The sequence below is a fragment of the Corvus kubaryi genome, unplaced genomic scaffold, assembly GCF_017639235.1.
Source record: "Corvus kubaryi isolate FWS band 111438036 unplaced genomic scaffold, C.kubaryi_AGA036_p1.0 37386, whole genome shotgun sequence".
Lineage (NCBI taxonomy): Eukaryota > Metazoa > Chordata > Aves > Passeriformes > Corvidae > Corvus > Corvus kubaryi.
Window position 1 is genome coordinate 2,306,070 of NW_024581128.1, and position 26,644 is coordinate 2,332,713.

The window sequence follows — 26,644 nt, forward strand, 5'->3', positions numbered from 1 at the left end:
AGTGCTCCCAGCTGTTGAAAGTGTTGTTTTAACAACAGAGAGTTTGTAGATCCCTGCAGTTACATTTAAGGTAGTTTCCAGGACCCGTTTGCATGGTCTCCTTGTTTCCAAAAACCTCAAGCCTGTTTCTTGAAACCCTCTCTCCTCCTTAACTCAGCTCTGCCTTGTCTCACAGGGGTTATCAGGTCACATGCGCATTTCAGGGGAGTCATCCTTCAAACTTAAAACCTTCCCATCCCTCTCTGTGATGTTGTTGTTAGGGGTCAAACCTCATGCTTCCATTTCTCATTGAAGAAAATGTTACTTAAAATATACCACAACACCTGCTGCCTTGACCCACTTTGCCTTAAGCCCTTTTTTATAAGATTTTTTTTTTTCATTGTGGTAAAGAGATGAGGGATCCTGAGGTCACTGTGCCATGTGGGACACCAACTGAATGTGCCAAATAATGTGAACATGAGTCTGCTCACAAGTGAGTCATTTCCTGGTGTTGAAATTTCACCCATTTACATTTATCCTCCCATTCCTCAAAGATTTTTCAGGTCTTTAAAAAAATTTTTGTTCTTTAGTTGGAACTTACAGTAATAACCTCTTGTCCAAAATAATTTTATTAGTAATTACTTTACTCTAAAAAAATTAGAATCATTCTAGGAGTAGAATCTGCATTTTCAATCTTACAGGAAAAGGAAGGGAATCACATTTTTTAGCTTGTTTTGCCTCATTAGGAAAAAGCCCATTTCATTTTGTCTTTTTCTCTCTCCTCCTTCTTTTCTCTCTTAATTCACAGGAACATTTGGACTTATAGACATAAGTAATTTAAAAATAATTTTGGTTTTTATTGTTATAGAAGCTGCTGTCTTATCATGCATATTAATTTGACATTGTTAATCCTATACAAACACATTTCTGGTACTGGTTTCTTAGGAATGCAAGTCTTTAAAATGTATCAATGTAAATGGAGTTTGCTAGTCTGATGGTGTAGTGCATATGTCATTATTTCACTTGACTCTCCTGAGACACCACTTATTGCATATGACACCTTCTTTTGTGTTCTAAATTATTCAAGTTGGGGGAAATTTAAGCGCCCAGTAGCTATGAAAATTATCTTTTTTTCGGCTACAAGCTGGGTTTTTGCCTATGAGACATTTATTCACTTTGAAGGGAACTGGTGTAACACTATAGAAGAATTTAAGACATTCGATAACATAAGCATCTGTATGAGAAGATGATTGTTTCTTTGTGAAAAGATCAAAAAGAGAGGAGAGGTTTCCTTTGTTTTGTTTCTGCATGTTTCCAAAATGAACTCTAAAATAACGTGAACTGTAAAACAATATTAAAATTGGTGGTGGTGGTACTTGATGCCCTCATACTTCTCTGCCTGCTGCTGGCAATACTTCCTTGCTTAAGTTAATGGACCATTTACCTTGGTAAGAGGAGTGTTGAAAGACTCCACCTGGAATGCTTCAGAGCAGAAACCCCGCGAGGATGCTCCCTTCCACTCTGGGCAGGAGCCCGTCTGCCATAAGGAACAGAAAAATCCTGGGGGAATCCACATGCACAAATTCAGAGGATTTTGTAAGTCGCTTTTGTCAATTGAAGCTGGAATTGCCCCTTATTTTAACAAAGAATATTCTCCTGTTACTTTGGCTGGGAGTTGAGTGTGCAATTTTATCTCAATGTCATGCTACTGCAGATGCCGGATGGGAAAAGAGGCCTTTAGATGGAGTCGAAAATACTGCAACCAAAACACTGGACAGCTTGGGCTGCTGAAAACCTTTTGCACGAAGCCCTGGCTCCCTTAAAGTAGCTGGCAGTGCTCCCATTGAGTTCAGTACAGCCAGGATTTTGCCTTATATATTTATTCTGATTTATGAAAAGCTCAGTCATCACGGTATCTAAGCACTGAGATACGGTATTTAGTTACAAACAATCATTTTAAGAGTGATGCCAAAATCTACACATGCATTAGACTTGGAGATTAAAGAACATGGAGCTTTGGTTGCATGGTGCTTCTCCAGTTTTAATTATTGTTCATTCTAAACACTGCAGACCTCCGTGCTGTCGGGCACAGAGGGGCTCCAGACTGAGACAAATCAGAAAGATTATGTGATATAGTAAATAGCTATAAATTAATGGATCTTGCTGAGGTGCCAATAACTACCTCGGTTTCCCTGTCAGCCCCAGAGGAATCAGTAATTCCTCAGATTTTAGCCAGCCATTGCAGGAAAGGATTTTAATCTTCTGCATTTTTTAGCCAAAACTGTTTACCTTGCAGTAATTTGTAGAGCACTGTGTGCTCTCCACTCTGATGTTGCATTACAATAACTTGCTGCAGAAGAAAGCTGGTTGAGTTCAAGTGAAATCTATCCCAAGGAAAGAGTATCCAGAGCAGCTGGTTTCATTTATATATTTTATTTCTGAAGCTCATGAGCATTCCAGTGAGAGATGGTATAATTGATTTAAATCAAATTATGAAACACTATACTTTTTATTCTAAAATCCACTTTTCTGGCATTCAATTCTGTAATGCATCACTCACAGGTAATGCTGGTTGAAGTTGAAGAGGCTAAAAAACACTCCTCTGCACCATGCAGTCCATTGCTGCATGTTCTTGCCTCGGAGCTGAAGTCAAAGTTCCTGTTTGTAACAGAATCATCATATCATTAAGGAATTGAGGCTCCATTGCTTCGGGTGAGATACAAAACCTTATTCCTTGAATTTCTTAGTAATAGAAATGTTCCTAGGTTTTGGGAGGAACATCTTGGTTCAGTGTTTTCTTTCAGCTGATATAAATGTATACAGAACAAATACAGGGCAAGCAGAACAGAGCTGTTTTCAGAAACGGATAACGTTGGACATTCATTGCAGCACAGGTTAACCTGCATTTTAAAGGTTCAAAATATTCAGTGTTCAATTGTTCACTCAATTTTCTAAGTGTTTGCTGAGGTTGAAGGCCTTGTTAGTGTGTTAAAAGCTTGCCAGAGTGTTTGTTTTCCCTAATAACTTCTGAACTGGCCGATTTAAACCAGATTTTATGGAGGTTATGAAATTCCTATAAATTTTCTGAAAAATTTTGGCTCAGAGGAAAGAAGAGGGAACAACTGGTGCTACCAGTAATGGAAAGGCTGCAGCTGGAGCTCAGCCGCTCCCTGCTTAGGTTTGGCCACCCAGCTTGGCTGGCTGGGAGAAACATGGAAGTGTGGTGCACGTGTGCAGCTCTGATCTAGGGCCAGCAGATACCTGCCCGTGCAGGGCCGTGGAGGAGGGATCAGCTGTGAGCGGGTAGATGTGTGTGCAGAGGAAATGTGTCCTCCATAAGCAGCACAGCACAGGAACAAAGGTTCTGGAGAGTATCCAGACAAGGGCAACAAAGCCGTGGAAGTGTCGGGAGCACAGTTCTGATGAGGAGCAGCTGAGGGAGCTGGGAGTGTTTAGCCTAGAGAAAAGGAGGGTCAGCAGAGACCTTATCACTCTCTACAACACCCTGAAAGAAGGTCGTAGCCAAGTGGGGGTTGGTCTCTTCTCCAAGGTAATAAATGATAGGATGAGAGGAAATGGCCTCAGGTTGTGCCAGGGGAGGTTTAGATTGAACAATAGGAAAAAATTTCTTGCAGAAAGGGTTATAAAGCACTGGAACAGGCTTCCCAGGGAAGTGGTGCACATCCCTGGAAATGTTCAAAAAATGACTGGATATGGCACTTGACATGGTTTAATGGTGAACATGGTGGTGGTGCTGGGTCGATGGTTGGACTTGATGACTTAAGAGGTCTTTTCTCACCTTAACAATTCAGTGATTTTATGTGAACCTTGCACAAATGACAATGTGATGACACACTTTACAGATCTCTGTAATTTCACTATTTCCAATGGCTGGTTTGAAGCAGCTGCGGGAGGATGACTGGGGACATGTGCCCTGACCTCACTGGCACCATACTGCTGCATACAAGCACGTTGGAGCTACCTGTGACTCACAGCCTGGGTTAAGATACAGGACAGCAGATTGGAAGGTGATATTGCAGCCTGAGAAACAACTGTACCTAGAGGCAAATTGCTTCATTAGGAGGTGAGTGTTACTAGCTTTAAGGAGCCGGTCATTACAAAACACCCATGACAACGGATTTGTATTTATTTACTGGCAGCCACTCAAACTGAATGTGCATCTCTGAGCAGTGTCAAGTTTCAGAAGTGCTGGTGCTATTCCATAGAATCCAAGCCCTGGCTGGTGTATGTGGACATGGTCATGGTTCTATGTTTTACGCTTCTGCCCTTTGCAGGGCCTATGGGTTTGGGGCATTCGTTTGCGTGGACAGGCTGGTAAGCAGGCAGGAGATTCCAGCTTTCAAAAGCATTTTGCTAGAAGCTGGTAAATCAAATGCTTTGTGCTCTGAACTTACCCAAAGCTTGATGTGGGATGAAGGCCTTTTCAATGCTTCTCCTCTGTTTTTGTTTTCCCTTCCAGTAGGAACTTTTCTGCCAGGCTATGTCCACTGTAAGTCAAACTTACGCTACATTTCTCAGGTGCTCAGTTTAAGTGTGTTTGAGAACCACACAGGTTTTGCTTAGTCCTCTAAGAGGAGTCCCTATCAGGGATGATGTATCCAGATTTCTTTCACAGCCCCTCTTGATGATGTTGGACAAACATTTATCCTGGACAAGGTGGTTCTCAGCTCCTGTAACTCAAATCTGTACTTATTCAGAGGGACCTTTCAAATAAGTGTCTTGGTGGTCATTAATTGTATTAGCTATTCCTCTCTGCTTAAGAATAGACTGAGACACCTGTTTTAAAAAAGGTCTACAGATATAAGTAATCCATTCTGATCAGTGCTTATGCCATCACTAGCTGGATTTGAACCTGCTTCCAGTTCAATATCTGATTGCAAATGCTTTGAACTGTCTTTCAAGGTCAGTGAAGTGGCATCATAAATGAAGTATAAAATGTATCATACCAGTGGTTTACAACAAGCCCACAGCACAGCTCAGCTGGTTGATGGGCCATCTCTGTTTATGTCAGCTGTTAAAAACTCATGCACACAGCCACTCTAAATACTGATGCCATCAAATGTGGTCAACACAGACAGTTCATCCTGTAAAGTGAGCCAGAAAAGGCATTAAAATGCTTAGTCTATTACATACTTCCTTATTTTTGTCATTTTGACATTTATGTGTTGTATCATTGAGTCTTTTGAGAAAGAAGACCCAATTCCTGAAGCAAACTGAACTGAGATGTTCAGTTTATAATGCCACAGCCGTCTGGTTTGCATTCAATTCCAATTGACCACCTGCATGCTGTTAACCTCTGTAAGGTTACTGTGATCACAGTTGTTGTTGTTTATTTAAAAGTTTTGTAGCTCAAGGAAAATATTAGTAATCAGTTACTTAACCTACGCTGTTTACTGATCTCATTGAACTTGCAGATGCAGCTTTGCTGGCCAGTGAAAACTGGGAGTCGTTTGGTGCCAGTAATAGCTTGCACTTATTTTTTAGGCAGGAATAGGTTGAGCAATTAAAAGAATTTTTTTTTCATAAATATGCTCTTTGTCTGTTGGCTATTTGTCTTAAATGTCAAAATCCAAAATATAACTTAGAGCATGTGGAAGGTAGCTCTAAATAAGCCAAACTTCCACAGAGGCATGCTTGAGTTTTGAGTGCTGCTGGTTACACATGCAAACCCCCAGAGCTGCATGTGAAAACATACAGGAATTGCAGAGGTAATTCAAGTGAACAAGACAGATGCATTCATATTAATGTTCTCTGGACAGGAGTACTTAAATTGCTGTAATGAAGCATTTTACTAAATGACAGCATTCAAAAATTAGGAATTACTTCTTCAAAAGTACCAGCATTTTTTAAAAATATGCTTTTTGTCAACACCCACCTAAGCCTGTGAATAGAGACCCTGTTGCTCCTTCAAACCACCCCTTTCCTCCAACAAGAGCAAAATGCCAGGACTTGGTGACTTTTAAACTGTGACTTCAGCTGCATCTGTATTCCTCCAAGAGCTTAGCACAAGATCATAGAGTGGATGATCTCCAAATAGATGATGAGTGTTTGGTTTTATTGCAAGCATCACCTAACCTTTCAGTTTGAGGACACTCTGTTGGTGTGGGCTACTGGAAAAGCTTTTTCAGGTAGGACTGATTGGGTGTATAGGGGGTAAGGGGAGACAGTTATTTCTGCCTTCAAATTCTTGAATTTTAATAACAAATCAAAGGCTAAAAGTGGTTTGGTCTATGATGGTAAATATATATTCTAGCTCCAAATCCATTTCTCTGATGAACCTGGGTTTATCTGTCATCCTGGTTGTCCCTGACCATAGTGTGCTGGGCTAACTACTTGGACTGAAGACTATGAGGATATGTGATGGCCGACCAAATAATACTGCAGCAGCAGTTCTAATTTCTAAAAGAAAGGGAACTCAGTTTCCAGCTAAAATTTAATAACACTGAATGTCAACACCTTTTTCAAAGAGACTATGTAGTTGAAAACCAAATTTTCTACCAAAAAGCCATGAAGTAAAACTTTCTGCCAACCTCTCTTAACCTCTCTACTACTTTATTGGGTTTTTGTTTGCTTGTGTGAGTGTCTGTGGGGACACTTGGGCATGTGGATTCAAATGAGCTGTTCAAATAGATTAAACAACTTTAAACCCCTCTGTGGTCTTTGGAAGTGAATTAGATTAAAGTGAATTAGAGCTATTTTAATTCTGAATGAGTGAGTCCACATGGGCTTAATATAGTTGTATATAGAAACCCACATTAAAATCACATCCTTAGTTAACTCAGATTGTTTCCCGTGTAGACAAACCCATCCTGTGTCTGTTTAGCAGGGCATACAGAGCTCGCTTCATCCGTAACTTGCGCTATCGACAAGCAGAGGAGCTAAATCAAAAATGATTTCGTACCGGTACAAATGGTTCCACAAACAATCGGTCGGTAATGCATCTGGCCTGGGATGTGTCCAGAGAAAGAAGCTGGGCCTGAATAGCTTTTAGCTCTCATCATTGAAATCAACAATCCTTGCCAGAAGAAAGCCTTCAGCATTAATTCCATAAGCTATAAATTATTACGGGGCTCTGATTCCTTGGAATGAAATGCAATAGATAGATGGCAGAGAAATATTATTAATGGATGGTTTACTACGTTTCTAACCGCACTGACTTCATGAGAATACATTATATTACTATCTGGAATAGCAATACTCGGGATTTATTAAAATGACTGAATACACATTGTTAGCTAGGATACCAGGCTATATTGGAAACATAAAGTATTCTGCATCAAAGCATGTAATCTACATCTTTCCTTTTCATCCTTAATTTGATTATGAACTATTACCATGCTTTGTCATAAAATAGGAAAGTTGTACGTTTTGATGGTTTCTCAAATGCTGATTTTACTTTCTGCACAAATACTTTGTATCTTTTCAGCATAATTATTTAGCAGCCATTTCGGGTTAATTATTGTCATTAACAATATGAGTCCTATGAGGGAATATCAATTAAAATATGCACAGCTGAACTTTCAAATGAGTAAATAATTTAGTTTTTGAAAATGACTGGAAACAGCAGGGTAACAGTCAAAAGGGGAACAATTATTTTAATGCTTATTTGACAAATGAGTAATTTTTACAGCAAATTAGTTTCTTATTGTAGCACCCCTACTGGTAACAAGAGAGAAACTGTTAACACGAGTTTTAAAAATAAAACCTGCTAAGATATGCATGCAAAGTTAAGGAAATCATTTGTATGAAGAAAAGGTGATTATGATACACATTGTTAGCTGAAGAATGTTGCCATGGGAATCTAATTAGGGATATAAATCACACAAAATTGTGTTTATATATAGGGCTGGATACATTAAAATCATATGCACAGTTATACATCAATTTCATTCTTTGTCAAAGTATTGAAGATAGACCCTCATTGCTCTTCATTCTTGACCCCACTAAATAGAGCAATTGAAAGTTTATAATTTGATGGAATTGCTTATCACAGTAGCAATGGTAAGAAAAGTTAACAAATGAAGCATGGAATTCCAGGTGTGAATATATGATGTTCGGTCATTTGCATAACAAAAAAGAATGTAGAAAAACTTCACAAGGTGATTGAGTTTATCCCTGTTTTGGGGAAAGTTTTAACATACACGTTGACTTTTTAGCAATGCCACCCTGATTGTTTATATAGTTATTTGGGAGGGGCAGGGTGAAAAAGTAAGAAAAAGTGTATAGAAATCAGAGCTATTGAAAATGTTTGCGGTTTTTCCAAAGCACTGAGAAGGTGTTTTGAGGCCTTCTATATGAGTTAAAATGGAAAGGGAATTTCAACAAAGATGTCTTTTGTCTTTCTCTTATTTGCATGCTCTGTTTCATATCTGATTTTCATGTTCAGCGTGATTACTGCCTGTAGTCAGCCCCAGTGCTGCTGATGGTTTCCCACAGCTATGATTTGGTGCAAGTGGGTAGTTTATAGTGAAACACTGATTACCAAAGACAATTCAAAATTTCTCTTAGGTTTCAGTGACTTTTTTTTTTTTAATCCCTCTATCGAGTGTGTCAAACTGCACTGCTTAGTTCCACTGAGTGCTACTGAGACTTGTGCCCAAAGGAGTTTCAGTGAAGGTGACCAAACCTTGTAATGATACTGGGGCTTGCTGGACCAGGGAGTGCAAATCGGGTGGCCCTGGCATGGTAAGGAATTAAAAGAAATTTGGGAAAAAAATGCAATGACAATGAAAAATGGAACTTGCCATTTCTTGACAGGAGTGGGGAGTTGTTCCTACTCTCACCAACTGGTCAAATTCAGTTTTAAACTTTGTTACCACCAAATGTTTTGCACTCTGTCCGTGCTAGTCCAGAGGCACATTTTGGGACCTGATTCTAACTTGCTAGGAAGTAATCTTCCTTTTCCACATGACCTCTGTGCAATAAAGGGAATTGCAGTACCCCTGGTGTGGTTACACACTTTCTGTTGACATCCACAACTGAGCATGTAATTAAGTGTGTAGATTTAGTGCTGTCTCATTCGAAAAGCTGCTAGAATTGCAATGTCGCTTTGACAGAGATATTCCCTTACTGGGGTATATCTTCCACATCTTTTTTTTTTCCAGTGATGTAATGAGACAAAAGAGAAGAACCATATAAGTTGTTGAGAAACTTCATATTGTATGCTGGAGTGGCTACGGCTGTTGAAGGCTGGAGTCAAGGAACGGCTGTGAGCCAAGGAACAGCCTGTCTGATCTGTTTTTAAGGAACCTTTCCAGTATTTGTGTAAACATTTATTTCACAGTAGAGCCTCTTTAAGACGGTTTTACCTTTTTTACTCGTCCACTTCAACACAGCATTCTCTCACCCCACCTCAAGCCACCACACAGTTTCTCCCTGAAATCTCACAGCACAGAAATTCCATAGGAAAACACAATGATGTCATTTCAGTCAGACCATAATTTTCCAGCTGTTGGAAGAAGGCACATTGTGGTGTTTATTTCACTACTTATAAAGATTTGTGGCAAGGAGGGAAATACTTTACTTCCAAGATCATTGTTCAAGCAATTGAAACTGTTCATCAGGCGCTATGTGCCAAAGTGGGGGGAGGCAGAAGGGATGATGTGGGAGAGCGACTGCATGCATGGCCTGTAGGTAACTGCATGGATGAAGCCTCAGAGGAATTAAGGGATATTTTTCATTTTTGTTCTTGTGGCAAGAAGGAAAGAGGCATGGAGTAGGCAGCTTTTCAGCATATCTGTGCCAGTGTGAACTTTTGCAATTCCCATTACTGGCTTTGCATTTGACAAGGCTTCACGTGGATCAAGCAAGCTCTCACCTGGGCTGGTGTCAGGTTGTCTCTTGCATCTATCATGAACAAGCCTTTGTCCTGAGCTGCTGGCTCTGCTGTAAGCCAGAGCTCTATAGGTGGTAGAAATGGCTTATTGTAACATTGGTCAATGTAGATTTGAAAGCCTCGTGGCAAAGATTTCCAGCGTCAGCTGGGAATTTTAACAGCTTAGATTTTACTGAAAATGAAGATCCTTGGAGGTTGCTTCAAAAACCCAAACCACCAATCAGTCCTGAGCCCTGGAATATCTCCTCTGTTCAGAGTGGCAAAGCTGCATTGTGTTGTATTAGTGGCCCAAGTGCTCCTCATGCTTTACAAAAGCCCTTGCATGTGTGACAGTCTAGAGACATGCCCTCTCATCTTTGGAGATGACCAGCTGTCCTCAGGCAAATGAAGGGGGAGGAAGCAGGCAGGTATCTGAGAGACCTCACATACTTTGATCCACTCATTTCTCATTAGTTAAGTAGCATAGGGGAAAGTGGGGTGGCTCTGACATGTGAAACTTTTGGGACAGTCCCTCTCAGTACTTCTGTCAGGAAGTGTTAGCCAAGCTCGCCCTCCAGTTCATCTGAGAACTCCAGAAGGGCTGGATGCAATAACAAACAAAAGCCTTTTGGATGCTGCTGTTGTTCATTTTTTCACTGTGTGGGTCCATTAAAGCACTGCTGCCTTTTGGGAACTCAGCTGGAAGAAGAAAACAGGCCTGGAAAAAATAACTGCATTATGTGAGACCACTGGCTACTGCTGGAATTGTGTCAGTTTGTAACATGTTAGGCAGGTTCCCTGTGCATCCGCTGTGAAGCTTCTGCTGACAGGACTTGAGCTCTAGCAACGAGAGCAGCCAACAACAGCAAAAAAAACCTGTGGGCTCTTGGATCCTGTGTGATCCCAGAGGTTGTGGGCAGCGTAACTCAGTAGGAGAGAAAATGAAACTGTTAAAATATTCCCCTGATGTGCCCTGCAGTTTGTAAAGACAATCACCTGTTCAAAGGTGGAGGTTTCTTAGGTGGAGGGAAGATGTGTAGATGAGTGATAGACAAAATAGCTGCAGGTTTGATTTAGTCCCCAGATTTTTCATTATGGTCAATTCCACATAATTTAACTTCACTCTTTCCCTGCTCTATGTGCCTTTTCTGTCACGCTTGGCACCACACCTACCTCTCAAAATGCCAGTTTAAGAGAATAAAAGTAGTCTAGCACAGAAATGTTTGCTAGCTGTACACACAGTAGCCACCCCTCACAGCCTATTGAAGCATGTACAGAAGCAGAGCTGAAGTTTGTCATTGATTGGGTCTAGAAATTGAAACAACCTCTTGAACCTGACACATAAGTATAGTCACTTCAGCTTTTAACCCTGCTCCCCATTACCTCATCATATTTTACCATGAAGGAAACATATACTATAATGTATTCTTTGTCAGATACAGTCTGTACCCTTATGTAAACTGCATTTTCAGTCCTCTTCCCATGCAGACACATTCCCCAACAGGCATTCCTCAGACATGCCAGTTAACGCTTTGCTGCTTAGCAAATCTATCGGATTAACACAATTACAGTAAAAGCACGGGACAAAATAAATATTCCCCAAAGAACCTTTAGGAGGATTTTGCCATTTCTTGGTTAGTAAGAGATGATCCCTCAACAGACACCAGGCTGACCCTGCTTTCGTTTCTCTTATTTCATTTGTCCCAATGGAGCAAGAAAAATATATCACTGTATGGGCAGCAGGAGAATGAGCAGCCTGGTATTATCTGTACTTTTTGATGCAGTCTGCAGGGAAAGCTGAGAGTCAGGGGAAGAATCAGGGAACTTTGTGTTCAGCCAGATTCCAAAGCCTTTGGTGTCTGGCCAAATTTACAAAACTTAATTGTACATTTGTATTGTGTGTTGCAATATCTTGGAGATTTGCAAAGTTGTTCTCGTGGATCCCTTTCAGGTGCTCAGCTACTCCAGACATTCCCACTAAACACGTGCACAGCTTCCATGCTTACAGTACAATGTCCAGTGTCCCCACACTCCCTGGTATGGTGGTCCCTTACCTGTCTAGTCATCCCAAGGGAAACACAGAGAGAGGCTGAGTTGCTCAGTTGGTCAGCCTGGAGCTGTTCTGAGGCATGTTTTTCCCCAGGGTGTTGGCATCAACTCCTGCTTCCCCATCAGGAACGTAGCAGAAGTGGGTGAGAGCTCATCGTACCTGCCGCAGTGTTCTCTTCCAAAGTGCCCTGAGGCAATGTTAACCGTTTTGGTTGTTCATTGTTAGTATTTTCCTTTGAATCTTGTTGCAGCGAATGGCAATGCTGCTTTTTCCTTACAGAGGCACCAGTGATGTTTTTTTTCCCACCACTCTTAACTTCTTGGTCCAGTTGAGTCATTCAAGCTTGGAAATCTCCAGTGAGTTTGGATCTGAATGTGACTGGATTAATCTGTGCTACCGCCAATACTTCTTTAGGGGATAGGGGGAGAGAGAAAGGGAAAAAATGAAGACAAACATTGAATTTATAGCACTCCAGATGTCAGAGAAATGAACATAAAAGTGCAGATGCCTTATAGTCAGGCAGACTGCTCAAATGTATGCAAATGGGTGACAAGTTTATGTGAATATGGTTGAAAAAAAGAAAAAGTGAGGGAAAAATGCTTAAATAATCCTGTTCTCATTGCGGTAAGTCTTGGAAATTGGGTTTGGTGGAAGTCAGAATTGTGATGGCCTAAAGAAAGCCAAAGCTCTGGTAAATGTGGCCAGCTGGATAGACTTTGATTGGTCTTAATGTTCTTGGACATACCATTAAAGTAACATAAATTCATACGTTCTAAGTTATGGGGCCTATTGATCAAGCTTTTCCTTGCGCAGCAGTATTTAGATTATTCTGCAAATCATCTTCATGGCTAAGTGTGAGAGATGGCTACAGTGTCTTCAGTTAGGGTGGTGTAAATGTATGGATTTAAGTGAGAGCAGATGTACTTGCACGCACATTTCACATAGGAGCTTCTCGATTGTTTGGGGGTAACAAAAACAATTCTTTCTGTCAAATGTGCTTCCAACTTGTGAATTAATTATATCTGCCTTCCTGCAAACTGTTTAAGAGCAGCTGGTCTTCCTGGCATTTTTATTAGCACGCGAAGAAGCTTCTCCAAAGCATGAAATGCCAAAAGGAAAAGCCTCTGGATAAGTTCTACCATGGATACACAGAACTGAGTGGTGTTTGTCTGCAGCCAGATGAAGGAAAGAGCCAGTGGTCATCAGTCTAAGGCATCCCTCTGTGCAGGGCCTTGATTAACTTTCTGTGCCTTTTTGCTATTGGATAAAAGCAACTTAAAATTATAGTCGTAAGCAGCCATAATGTTGAGGAAAACTGATACAGTCTGGATAATCTGCTGCTAAACAGCTTGTGTGGGTCTGTGTCCAAACCCCATTTCTTTAAATAATATTTCAAGCCAACTAGCTTTTCTGGATTCCTTTGCTTAAAATGCAGAAGGGATTTTTGGATGGCAACTGCTATTAATGTTACTAAGCATTGCTCGGGTGTGTTCTTTGTTCATTTGTGCGGGAAAAGACCTACTGTATCCATAGCCCCATGATGCAATACTAGAACCTTTTAAAAAGTTATTAAACAGGTTGTAAAATCCCCTTTAAAAATATCCTTCGATTTGTACAATTTTTAGAAATGGCAAAGGACAAAACCACATCCTTACCCCCATTAAACTCCTGAACACCCCTGCTACCCTCCCCCCTATGCCAAAGCCTTAATTTACAATATCTTGGTTTTACTGTATAGGAAAGGTGAGAAAAACAATACAAGTTATACAGTACACTTACAAATACCAGCTTATATGAGCTAACACTGGCAGTTAACATCTTAGATTTTTCTCAGCAATAAGCTACATCTGCAGAACTTATGAGTTGGGTTTTATAAAGTTCACAATTCAAAAATGTCTCTGTGCTAAAGGGCTTTGGCTTCCTAGCTCAGGGCAAATTTTATATGCTACAGTCTGTAACCATCTTTGTTTCTAGAGACATATATGCATGGATCATGGATTAAAACATTTTACTATGTGCCATGTGGGTTTTATTATCTGAATAGATCATATCCTAAACAGGTCAACTGCCTCTGATTTAAACGCATGGAGAATGGGAAACAGCATTTATTCATGCAGTGGGTTTATCATGTGGTACTGCAGCTATTCTTCACTCCCAGCCGCTACCCAAAAGGGAGAGCAGGATGCTGGGCATCCGAAATCAACATCAAATCTAATCCCACTTCATTTCAATAGATGCAAGTGTTGGTATAAAGAAATAAGTCTCAGCAGTCATTGTGATAAGGCATTATATATGAGGCATTGTATATGAGGCATTATATATGCCATTATAGTGTTTTTTCTTGTTCTTCCTGTTTATAAGATCACCTCTTTGACAAAAGTTTGGCTCTGCACCAAGAACCATACTAGACACCAACGAGAATGTGGTATAACTGCACCCAAGAAATAGATGATCAGGCGTTCCTGGATGCTCCAGGAATCTCTACAGATGCTAAAGTGCATTGTGTACAGTGGAAAACACAAAAAGTGTGAGTATTCAGAAATCAGAGGGGGAACAGAAGAGTAAGTAGGTATAATATCTGTGCATGGAAACGGTTGTCTCTTTGGGACAAGGCCAGGAGGGGTAATATTGCTACTACATATTTATTGTTACAATTAACTACTATTAAGTATGTTTCAGTATTGTATTACTCTTTTCAGTGAGACCAAACTGACTATTATATAGCTGTGCAACAATTTCCCAAGGGAAGTACGGGGAAGCTATTTACTGATTTGCTTAAATCTCTGTTGAACAAAGCAGTGGAAAATATTTTGTAGGAAATAATGATCCATTGGCAGGAGGCTGGAATAGGTTACATAATAGAGATCGTATTTCTGTGACAATGAATGATTCTGTTTATGCAATATTCATTGCTGGTCATGTACCCTAGACTTCCTTTATTTTTATCTCATCCCAAAATGATAAGAAGATAATTCAACTTACATTTTTGCCCAAGCATTCTAGAAAATAGTTCAGTGTTTCTTGTCTAAATTTGTGCATGGCACTATCACCATGCACAAAAAGTCTTGCTTCTCCTGGAGACGTACATGTTTTTCTGCACTGAATTCTTAACAGACTGTAGTATCTATCTGTAAAAAAGGGAGAAGGGAGATGGTCTTGGGAGTTATGCACTGATCAGTGTAACCTTGATATCTTAAGAGGTATTAGATACTAGAACAAATTGTTAAGCAGTCCATGTGTAAGCATCATCCAGATAAAAAGGTGACAAAAAGAGAGTCAACACATATTTGTCAAGAACAAATCATGTTAAACCAATCTAATTTCCTTCTTTCCCTGGCTTAGTGGATAAGGCGAAAGTGGTAAATGTAATACATCTTGATTCAAGCCGGGATTTTTGACAGTATGGGAGATTATATGCTCTCATGTAAACTGGAGAAATTTTGGCTGGATAACAGGGGAGGGCCTGATTCTTTAAAAACCCCACTCTGAGAACGCAGTTAGCAGTGATGACCTGCTGAAAGAAGAATTCACTTTTGCTCTTGAAGAGGCTTAATTTTGGGCCTGGTTCCCATCAATATTTTCATTAGTGGCTTGTATGATGGGATAGAAAGTGTAAAATTTAGACTGAGGATACAGAAGTGCTTTAGAACACAGGACTAGAAGAACAAATGAACATGATACATTGAGAAAAATATATCAGTATGATGGCACTCAGATTATAGAACGGCAAAGTAATATGTGTCAGAGAATCTGTAACTGCAAGGGGGCTTGGCAGCAGGAGAAAAGATGGAGCCTTAGTGCCTGGAAAGTGGAACAGGAATAAAAGATGAGATATTAAGGGAGCAACTCTTAGTGTGCAAGACATCTCTGTCCAGTGGCAAGAAGTCAGCAGCTGGATTTTTGGACCTGTGTTTTTTCAATTCTTTTTAAAGTGATGCAGACAAGTGGGATGTAATCTAGAAGAATGACCCAAATGATTTGAGACTTAGAAAATATGGTCTGTGCTGAAAGATTGAAAGATTTGTGTGTGTTTGTCTAGAAAAGGTATGTCTGAGGAAGGGTATAATTCTTGTAGGAAACTGCTGTTAGAAAGGGGATGCAGATCTATCAGTCACCGTGGCTGTGGAGCGTAGGATCGCAAGCACTGTATTTTCACACGTGTTTAATAGAAGGCTCTCTGTAGAAATGAAACTGAACTCAGATTTAGCAGATCAGTGCTTTTCTTGCTCAGGCATGTGAAAGGTGTATCACACACTTAGCTCTCAGCACTGCCACAAACCCTGATCTGTGCCTGTTGCTCTCTCTGCCCAGATTGCCATCATGTCTCTGTATTTAATTTGATATCTATAGGTGCAGTGTGTCTATAGCCTTGCATTCACCTGTCAGTGTTTTCAAGAGGGTGGAGTTCCTTAGGTGTAGATTAACCTAAAGCGTAGATTAAAGATGTGAAAAAAAATCCAGAGACTAGCTTCACCAGTAGCAAAACAAGGCTTTTGGTTGTTTAAAAACTGTCTGTATGGATAGGTTTGTTAATCACTGGAATAGGTTACCCAGGGATGCTGCAGACTCTCTTCTAAAGGTTTTGAGAAGTTTGATGGACATATGTCATGGCTGCAAGTAAACCTGGTACTGCTTCTAGGTAACAAGATAGACTGGATGCCCTCTTAAGATTCCTTTTAGTCTGATGTCTGTATGATTTCTGTGACATGATTTTTTGGAACAATATAATATATTTTATATCCCTGCAAAAAAAGCATAGAACTGACATAATCCAGGCAGTTTTGCTTTATGTTGAGAGATGAAAGTGTACGTAGTCATTCATAAAAGTCTCAGGAAAATAAATGCCTGATTTGACTTTAAATATAAATGAACATGGCAAGAATGATATGCTGAATAATGACCCTGCAAAAAAAGAACTAGCTCAGTTCCTCAGTACTAACTATCACAGGGCATTGATTATCTATCATGTCTAGTTTGTGTGATAACGTAAGAATTTAAATTGTAGCCTCACCCAGAACAAACACAGATGCGTTTTCTCTAGGTGTTAATCTCCCAAAGGCCCACAGTCTTGTAATATAAACAGACCTTGGAGCCCCAGCCTGGTTCACTCTGTATCAAATAAGCTGTATTAATATCCTGGGTCAAAACTTCCTTCAGGCAGCCTGAGGGCAGCAGCCATCCAAATCCATGTGCACTGACACCTTCCCAATGACAAGCCTCTCGGTGCTGGACCCTTGATTTATGACTTGTATGTTTTCTATTTGTGAGAAATGTAGTGTTTATTTGACACATGAGGCTTCTGATAACTCTGCTGGTTGTTAAATTTCATCCTGCTTCTGCGGGGAATGCTTACCCTGCTCCCCCCCCCCCCCCCAAAAAAAAAGCTAAGGAGGGAATGAAGGGGAAGGTTACAAGTAAATCTAATTGCACTCCTTAAAACACTGTTTTGAGAAAGGGCTCTGGAGTCAAGCCTTCTCATTCCAGCCCCCGCTCTTTGCATTTTCTTTGTACTAGAGAAGCTCGACCTGGCAGTGGTGAAATTAATAAAATGTTGGTGTGAAACTGTTCCTTTTTTTTTTCCTGATTCACTACCATACAGCCCCTGGCTCTTAAATTGGAGTATGTGCTTACTAAATCAGTGATTTGGGGTGATCTGTTGCAACTCTTCCAGGAAGGCTGCTTCCATTTCTTCCATGCTGGCTGTAGGAACTACCTTGGGCGCTGCTGGAGCCTATTTTGGGAGGGTAGCTGTATTCTGGTGCCTTGCCTTGTTTGTGCTGCAAGTGGCCTCTGAAGGCAGAAAGGCAGAGGGCAGTCTTTGTCTTCTCTGCACAAGGCCTGAGAGGCTGTTAATACATGGCACATGTCCACGGAAAACAATAGCTACATGAGAGATGGCTGTGTCCCATGGGTGGCCTTTCAGGAGCAGGGAGATTTTGAAAGAAAGATGCTGCTGTGCCCAACTTCCCTTGTGTACATGCTGCTACCAGAAGCTCCCCCTATGACTCCCTTTTCTTCAGAGCTGAAGCCAAATCCTGCTGCAGTCCATAACCAGAGGAGCGTCCTGCTGACTTCTACGGGAGACTTGTCTGAGGGTGGCATGAAATGGTTCCCAAATGGCAAATCCTTTCAGCTCCCTTCTTGTGAATACTGTGGCTTAGCTCCACTCCTGGTCTGGAATATGACCCCACCCTCACCGATTGCTGGTTAACCCTTGGGAATCTGCTAGTCTTTGTGGTGGCTCCTCTGTCTGTGGCCATGGTGGGAAGATGGGGATTGCTGCAGGGTTCAGTACCAAATGTGAAGTGTTGCAGACTTTCTCTATTTATCATATCAATTCTGTGTTGTTTTACTGAGTCTTTGCTCATAATACAGAGTGGTTGCAAGCCCAGAAAGAACTCCAAGTCCTACCTGAAGATAATTTATATGAATTTTAAGGAAAATCCTTGAAAGATTTGACCCAAAGAAAAGCTTGCACTCATTTTTATGGTTATTTTTGGCACTGCTTGTCTGACTTTGAGATACATGAAATGTCAGGTCTGGTCTCATGGCTTCAGTGAGGGACCCCAAGCATTTGGGAAGCAAATTACTGTCAGTTAGGTTTCAGCTGGAATAATGTATTAAATTTTCAGAGTAGGCTTTCTTTGAGCACAGTGTTGACAGCACGCTCAACTCGTAGCACTTGGAGTTAGATGGATATTTACCAAAGTAACACATCTTACACAATTTAACAAAAATGGAAACATGCAAAAGCCTCAAAACAAAATACTTTTCTGACAGATTGGTAGTTACTGTCCTAGTGTGAGTGAGTTTGCTCCTTCCTCCATTGTCAGTGTTTTTTCCCTGAGATCTTTGCTATTACACCCCCAAAATTTCCAGCCTTCTAATTACACGAAGGCATAAACAAATAGAAATAAGAACAAATAAAAGGCAAGACCCTGATGTGTTTTCAGTTGTACATTGCTCCTAATGAAAGTCATGTGTGCAAAAACCTCAGTGATTTTGTCCTGGCTCACTGAAATTAAACAAAGAATGATACCTATTTATAATCCTGAGAGTTCTGCCAGTAATATATTTTATCGCTATGGTTGCAAAAACACAAATAGCCACTAAGGAAGTATTTTTCATAAAAATGAATGAGCACAGAGGGTTCCATGGAAAGAGTTGCTGCTTGTGGTGGAGTAGTGGGGAAATGCGAAGCAAGTGAGAAGTAGTTAAAAGCAAAAAGGGACTTTACTTTTATTATGGTGCTGATATTTACTGTTCTCTTTCATTTCATCGGCTTGGTTTGCAATAACCTTCTGTCACTTACATAGGCTAGTTTTTATACTTTAGTTTCAGCAGGGAAGAAAAGCGGGATATTTAAAATAATTTTGTTTATTTGTAATTAGAAAGCAAGTAACTTAATTTCTTTTTCTTGAATTGAATTGATTGCATTTAATAAATACAACAGAGTGCTTACCAAAATGTTCTCAAAGTAATGTAAACCACATGTACCATCCCACAAAGAAAGGACATCAAAATTGAATTTCTGAATGGTTTTATGTAGATTAATTTATTGTGGCTAAATGCAACCAGCCTCCTTTTCTGCTGCCCCATTGTGTTCAGAGCTCACTGCATAATATGGTCCTAGAAGGGAGTGGCTGGAACACCATAATCGTGATAGAGTGAGGCTATAGGTGAGAGCAAAGCAGGAATCCATCCTCAAACTTTACCCAATCCAGAAAATGCCTATTGCAGGCAATATGCTATGTGTGACAGGTCTGAAAAATGTAATAGCAAGATTCAGACCGGGTGCCCATCCGTTTCAAGGAGCATTTGCAGAGTTCCTTGGTGGTGGCAGTTATTTTGGGAAGACTTCTGCAAGCTGTTTGAAAAGTGAGACTCCAATCTTTACCGGGGCATTCAGGGTATGAACACTACTCATCACCAGTGGTAATAAGCCTGAAGGTGTGGTGTTCAAATCCTGTTTGTCACACCTTCAAGGACTCCTCTAGATGAAATTTTCTTTACACTTGTCATCTTCTAAGAAAAAAAAAAGTGATTTGTTCCTAGGGAGGGAAACTTTCAAAAGACATTTACAGCATTAAACCTTTCTTTTTTTTTTAGGTGTTGCACCCCTTTGTCTCTTGCAGATGTGAAGAGCTGGTTTAGGTCTGGCATCCTCCATAACCCCACATTAGTACTTGCCTGTCTTATCAGGTGTGTAAAACTAGTCTGCCTATTGTACAGTGAGCTGTGACTGAATCCTTTATTTATGACTTCTGCCCCACGTTGCATTAATTAGAATGCAAATTAAGTGTTTCCTGGAAAGCTGCTGTTTACTTCTGGTATACTTTACATGTTTCATTAGTCTTAGGACCCTGACAGTTAAGTTATGTCAATTTAACAAGTTATCAGTCAGCAGAGCTGCTGTAATGGTACGTACACATGCGCGTGGGCTTTGTGGGCTGCAACGGGATGCAGACTTGAGTTTGCCTCCAGCAAAAGGCACTTAAGATATGTTGCCTTGTCTTAGCTATTGGGCTCAGCTAATTAGAGGTAAATTTTTTCCAACAGCATAGCTTGATCTTGTGCGCGAGCCTTTAGTTTACACCAGGGCTTCTGAATTTGACTTTGTAACATGTTTTTAATGGAGAACCTCTCTTTCACTAGAGAGTAGGTTATTTGGCCACTGCACTTGATAGTGGCTGAACAGTCTGTATCCCTGAGTAGCAGGACATGAGAATCATTGGTAGGCACCTTAAAGGTTATCTAGTTCTAATCCACCTGCCGTGGACTGGGATGCCACCTACTAGATTGGATTGTTCAAAGCTCCATTCAACCTGGCCTTGAACACTTCCAGGGTTGGGGCATCCACAAACCTCTCTGGTCAACCTGTTCCACTGCTTCACCACTCTCTGAGTAATGGATTTCTTCCTAACATCTAATTTAAACCTGCTATCTTCCAGTTTAAAACCACGGCCCCTTGTCCTGTCACTATTTTCCCATATAAAAAGTCCCTTTCCCTTCCTTTCATAAGCCCACGTTAAGGTACTGGAAGGCTGCAATCAAATCTCCTTGGAGCCTCCTTTTCTCCAGGCTGAACAACCCCAACTCTCTCAACCTGCCTCCATAAGAGAGGTGTTCTATCCCTCGGATCATCTTCAGTGATCTCCTCTGAATTCAGTCCAGCAGGTCCACCTCTATCTTGTGCTGAGGACCCCATTAAGGACCACATTGAGGTGGATTGCAACTGAACAGACCACAAATTACAGAGGGTTTTTTTTTGTTTTAATAACACAGTTTAGCACAGTCTGCATTTTCATCTACGACCCTGTTTACCAGCCTTTAGGAGCTGGTACTTACTTGAATAAAGTGTCTGTGTTCAGTGCCTCTCTAGGCCTGAGGGCAGCTGCTGAGGTTTGGCAGTGTGGCTTGTGCGAGGCTCCCTCAACCTTCCTGGCACAGACCCACAGAACTTTGTGAGGACTGATGTCCTGTGTGAAGCTTCTCTTGTCTCTGCTTGCCTGTAAGGTGGTGGGTCTGGAGGGGAAGCCACGTGAGGAGTGGCTGAGGTCACTTGTTCTGTTCAGCCTGAAGAAGAGGAGACTGAGGGGAGACCTCATAGCAGTCTGCAACTTCCTTGTGAGGGCAAGAGGAGGGGCAGACACTGATCTCTTCTCTGTGGTGGCAGTGACAGGACCCAGAGGGAATGGCCTGAAGCTGAGCCAGGGGAGGTTCAGGTACAATATTAGGGAAAGATTCTTCACCCAGAGGGTGGTTGGGCACTGGAACAGGCTCCCCAGAGAAGTGATTGCAGCACCAAGCCTGACAGAGTTGAAGAATCATTCGGACAATGCTCTTGTACACATGGTGGTGTAATTCCTGGGGAGACTTGTGCAGGGCCAAGAGTTGGACTGTGAGGATCCCTGATGGGTTCCTTCCAGCTCGGGGTGTTCTATGATTCTGTTTCTATAGCTGTGCAAAGTGCAGAGTTGAAAGGTTGCATTTTCTGTTTTGTAAAATATTGGGAATTATGTCACTTTGGAGGAAGATCTATTTTGAGGGCATGGTTTAAGAGTGAAAATGGTGGTGTTGCTGGGTTGATGGTTGGACTTGAGGATCTTAAGGTCTTTTCCAACCTTAACGATTCTATGATTCAAAAATAACTGCTACCTTCTTAACCTTTCAAGGTGCTGCGATGAAAAACATATCTCTGAATGTGTTTGAACCCCAGAGGAAGAATTTTCATGCAAGAAAGAGCTTACACCAAAGTAATGAAGAATTTGGCCCCTGGCACCATTATTTTCCTCGGCTCCCATGGTGACAGAAGGGGGTAGAGGGAAGTAACCTATCCCATTTCTGTTTGAAAATATTTAGCTTGAGTGATGTGAAGATTTCAGTAGATCTGTGACAAGATCAAAGACTATAAATTATTTAACAGTGGTTCTACTTTTGTGGAATTATTTAAAGTATCATAATTGCAGCTCAGCTTCCCAGCCTTCATTTTCAAGTCTGGAATTCTGTTGGGAACTATCATAATCACTGAAGAGTATAATATTACAGGCTGGGTATAAAAATATCTTTTTAATGACTAGCAAATTAGTGAAATGTCTTGACCTAAATCTAGACCAAACAGAAGACAGTGTTTTTATGGAGGGGTAAGAAAGACTAAATTGTCACCACATTGTTATTCTTGTTAAATTCTCCACTACTTAAAATGTCAGTTGATTAGATAAAATTTGTAACACTGTGCATCAATGCAAGTGATGAAGGGCTGTGTGTTACATAGTATCTTGGCATTTCTGCACTTTTGTTTTCCTTTTAATGGTAGCATGTGCATTCTGTGACTGAAACTTGGAAAAATAAAGGCTATTCATTACTTTAGTACCCTGTGAACAATAGAGATCATGAAAGGCATCGCAGGGAACTCCTCTGTATGTTGGCTGTTCAAGAAGCAAGATGAGCCCTTGGAGGGTTTTCTCATAGGCTTCAAGTAATTGTTGTGTGCATGATCTGCCTGGCTAAACTCTTTGTGTCTGACTTAAATAAGATCTAGAAGACACAAGAATGTCTCACTCCATACCATGTGACTCATAGTGTTAACCAAGTCTCTGTTAACACAGAAACAGGAATTTATTCTCCAAATTCTGGTTTGCAAACGACTTAAGGAACCTGAGCCCTTGTGTTCCTGTGCGCAATCAGTTTTCAGTGGCAAAATCCTCAGTTTGATGAATTTTGACAATATACTGAAGATACCATGGAGATCTCTGCAGGTGAGCACTCTATTTCCAATTACGTTGCCAATTTTCACCGCGATTTGGGGCAAGTCACTGGCCTTTCTGCTCTTCATTGCCCCCAAATCTAGCCAGAAGTAACACTGACTGGTTTACATGTTAAGCATTATGGTGCTGCAGCTGCATTTGCAGTGCAGAGTCTCTGTAAGGAGGGAGGGAAATAAGAGTGGTGGCGCAGACAGGCTGTCTGCATTTCTGCCTTCGAGCCAGGGTACAATGGATGTTTCTGACACAGAGACCACCTTAGTGTCCTGTGTTCACGGAATTCCTTATGCAACGAGGCTGCAGTCTGTAACTCTGAGCACCAAAGTGAGCAATAGGAGCCCAGGGACAACACAAGGCAGGAACAGAGGTGGTCTCCATTGCTGCCTTTCTCTCCACATGGCCAGGGCCCATGGTGCTCTGCATTGCAAAGACAAATGACAAATTTGTTCAGCACCTGGCTGCAATGAATGTGATTAGTCTTTAATTAATATTAATTAAAGCATGAAGCATGCATGGGCATGAAGGAGATTCATAAATTAAATGGAAAAGACTGTTACCTTGAGAATTTGTATCCTGGTAGGACCTGTGTAGCAGGTTGGAAGCCATCTACAGCGAGGTTACACTCAGTACCTGCATGGGTTGTGGATGCATGTCAGACGTGGAATGTTCTCCCAGAAGACAAACACAATGTGAACAATCATTTTTACTGGCAAATGTCATCTGTTAGATATCAGCCTAGTTCTCTCCAGTGACACAAAGCAGACTGCACCCTCGCTGTGTTGAGCATTTAGTTTGGCTGTATGCAACCTAGGGCTCTGGCTCAGCTACTCTTTCAGGCTGCGTGTTGACATGCACTGGGGATCTGGAGTCTCCAAGGCGTTTAAGCAAGATTGTATCATGGTGCAGCCATTTCTTTCACTTCTCCCCACTGAATTACGTCCTCCTACTCCTTGAAAATATGGTAGAAATTGCTTGAAGAGTTTACTCATTTTGTTACCATTCCTTGCTGTCTAGTTTTGCAGAAGTTGTGCTGACAGACCAGGAAGGTCTTAGAAAAGGACATTAGGAGAATGATCAGAGACCTGGAAACCCTACACACATAAGCTCAGTCTAGTTAGTTTATCTAGCACCATGATCTAATGATTCCTAGATGTACTTTGAATGAAGAGCTTTTTGATTAGTGGATAGATTTTTCCTGTCCCAGGAAAAGGCTGGACAAAATAGGAAATGAGGATTTTGTTTGGGTATTTTTATTTTGTTTCTATTTTGTTTTGTTTGCTTTTTTCCCCCCTTCAGTTGTAAGAGTGATTAACCCCTGTTTTCCTGGGTGTGTGGTGAGGTCTTCATCACCTTCAGTCTTTTACACTTAAGCTTTTCATTTCTGGAGTCAGGAGAGGGTTTTATGGCCCGTGGTTGTAGGAGCTCATGGTCAAGCAGACTTGATTCTTCCAATTGTATGTGACTGGCTGCAGTGACTTTTCTGGTCCTTTCCAGAACAGTATTCCTAGGCCTGTGTCTTCCAAAAAAGCCCCATCCTTTGATTTTCAAGAAGGTTGAAAGTTTCAGTGAAGCAACCACTGACCTTAGATTTTCCTGTGTAAGAGCTCAGGTGTCCACAGTCCTTCCACGTGGCTATAAATCTTCAGCTGTACAAACTCGGCTTGATAAGTGGTAGAAGTCCTCTTCCACTGAAGAAGCTCCAAACCCCTCTCTTTACCAATAAGATTTTGCCAGGAAGTCTCTTGGTGAGACTGTGCTGTATGCAAGCAGGCTTTGGAAAGCTTCCAGATACATTCCACACTGTACACAAGCTAGACCGGGCTGAAATCTCATCTAGTGTGTGTCCTGGAATTACTACTCATCCCTCTTTATAATAAATGAGTGCTGTTTGGCTATAATCTTTCTAAGCTGTAATGCACTGGCATCCTGGAGTGCAAGAGTCCTATCTTAGATGACTACATTCAAAACATACCCTAGGGACTGTTAGAGAAATTTATAATCGTCCCTTTAGAATCCCAGGATTAAATTCTAAGTGGCAAGCAAATAAATGTTTCTCCCTAATGCCTATTTATTTACTGTAGATCAATGGAACATTCAAGGATGAAATTGGTTTTCTCAGAGGATTAAAGATATATTTAAAATAGGCTTTATTATGAGAATTAATGTTGTGGATTCTGGAGGGGTGAAGGGTTAATGTGAGCCAGGTTATCATAAACAGTTCCATTCTGAAAGAATTATTTAGGGGTAGGAGAAGAGAAATTAAGTTAAAGGACACCTAATTCTGGTTCATGGGTTTGACATCCTGACATAAAAGGAGTCTTTGAAATTGTCTACTGTTGGTGGGAACTGGGCAAACAATGTGGAAATGCATTGACACATGACATGTGGGCCAACACATGGGATTGCAATACCTGTTCAGGGCAGGACCTGCTGTTTGTCTATTTTTGTGCCTGGTCCAGAAGAGCAGATGACATCTCTGTGCATGAGAGGCAACCTCAGCAGCTGCAGAGCCCAGCTGCTGGACTGCACCCCACTCCTACATCCTCTGACCAAAATACACCTGGCCATGAGGCAGAGGTGCCCCCTGCTCTTGGACTAGCTGTGGTAATTGATGCTGTTTTCCTTCTCGAGTTTTTACTGGGCTCCTCATCTGTCTGAGTTTGGAAGATACTTTTGATTCTGTATTGCCAAAAGGAAAAAGAACAGCAGCAGCCAAGAGTCCAGGGCGGTTTAACTGAAGTGCAGAATGGTTTAGATTTCTGTGGATTGGGGCACTGATTGCTGCCACCTCATAAAAAAAAGTAAAGCACTCTCTTTTCGTCTTTGGGAAAAAACCAAACCAAAACCCCTGAAAAAACAATGTTAGCAACCAGAGAATGAAAGAACAGCCCATGCAGTCTGTAAGAGAGGAGTTGTTAGACCACAACATCAATAAGTGCCCTGGTGAACAAAAGACCTGTGAAATGAAAACCTAATGTTGAAGATATATTGTGTTTGTATAGAATGTTATTTTCTTCCCTCTCTGGTTGTCATTCTCTGTGGTTTCTGAGTGAGTTGCAGTGTTCTCAAAGATTGACAGTATTGCAGCTCTGTTGACCAAGATGTAGATTTGAATGTAGCCTCTACTGATGAGAGAATGAAGTGTATTCTGTATTGTATACATGGAATCTATAAGGGTGTGCATAGATTGTCTAAGACTATTCTATATGCTGCATGTAGCTTATGTACCCTTCCATTTTTTTAATATTGTTTTCCCTGCAGTGCCTGAATATGTATTTTTTTTTTATTTAGTCCCATTTCTACTGCAATCTTTATCCAAGCTGTTCGTTTCTGTGCTGTGATGGTGGTGACACCTGAATGTTTCACTTTCAGGGCTGTGAAATCTTCCTGTTGAAGCTGTGTGTATGGTATTGCTTTCTAGTGCACAGGCAGTGGAATTTGCACCTTGTGCTTCCAAGGTAGGGAAGAGTCTGTTACTAAATTTCACAAAGGCTGTAACAATACATGAACATGGCA

The 26,644-nt window shown here is 41.0% G+C and overlaps 1 long non-coding RNA gene across 1 annotated transcript; it reads left to right on the top strand.

The window, feature by feature from the left end:
* Positions 1 to 3,873: 3,873 nt before the first annotated feature.
* Positions 3,874 to 23,116, top strand: LOC121668702. Its single transcript, XR_006017524.1, has 4 exons — positions 3,874 to 4,063; positions 14,226 to 14,391; positions 19,974 to 20,066; positions 22,040 to 23,116. It is a non-coding gene; the product is annotated as an uncharacterized LOC121668702 (long non-coding RNA).
* The last annotated feature ends 3,528 nt before the right edge of the window (positions 23,117 to 26,644 follow it).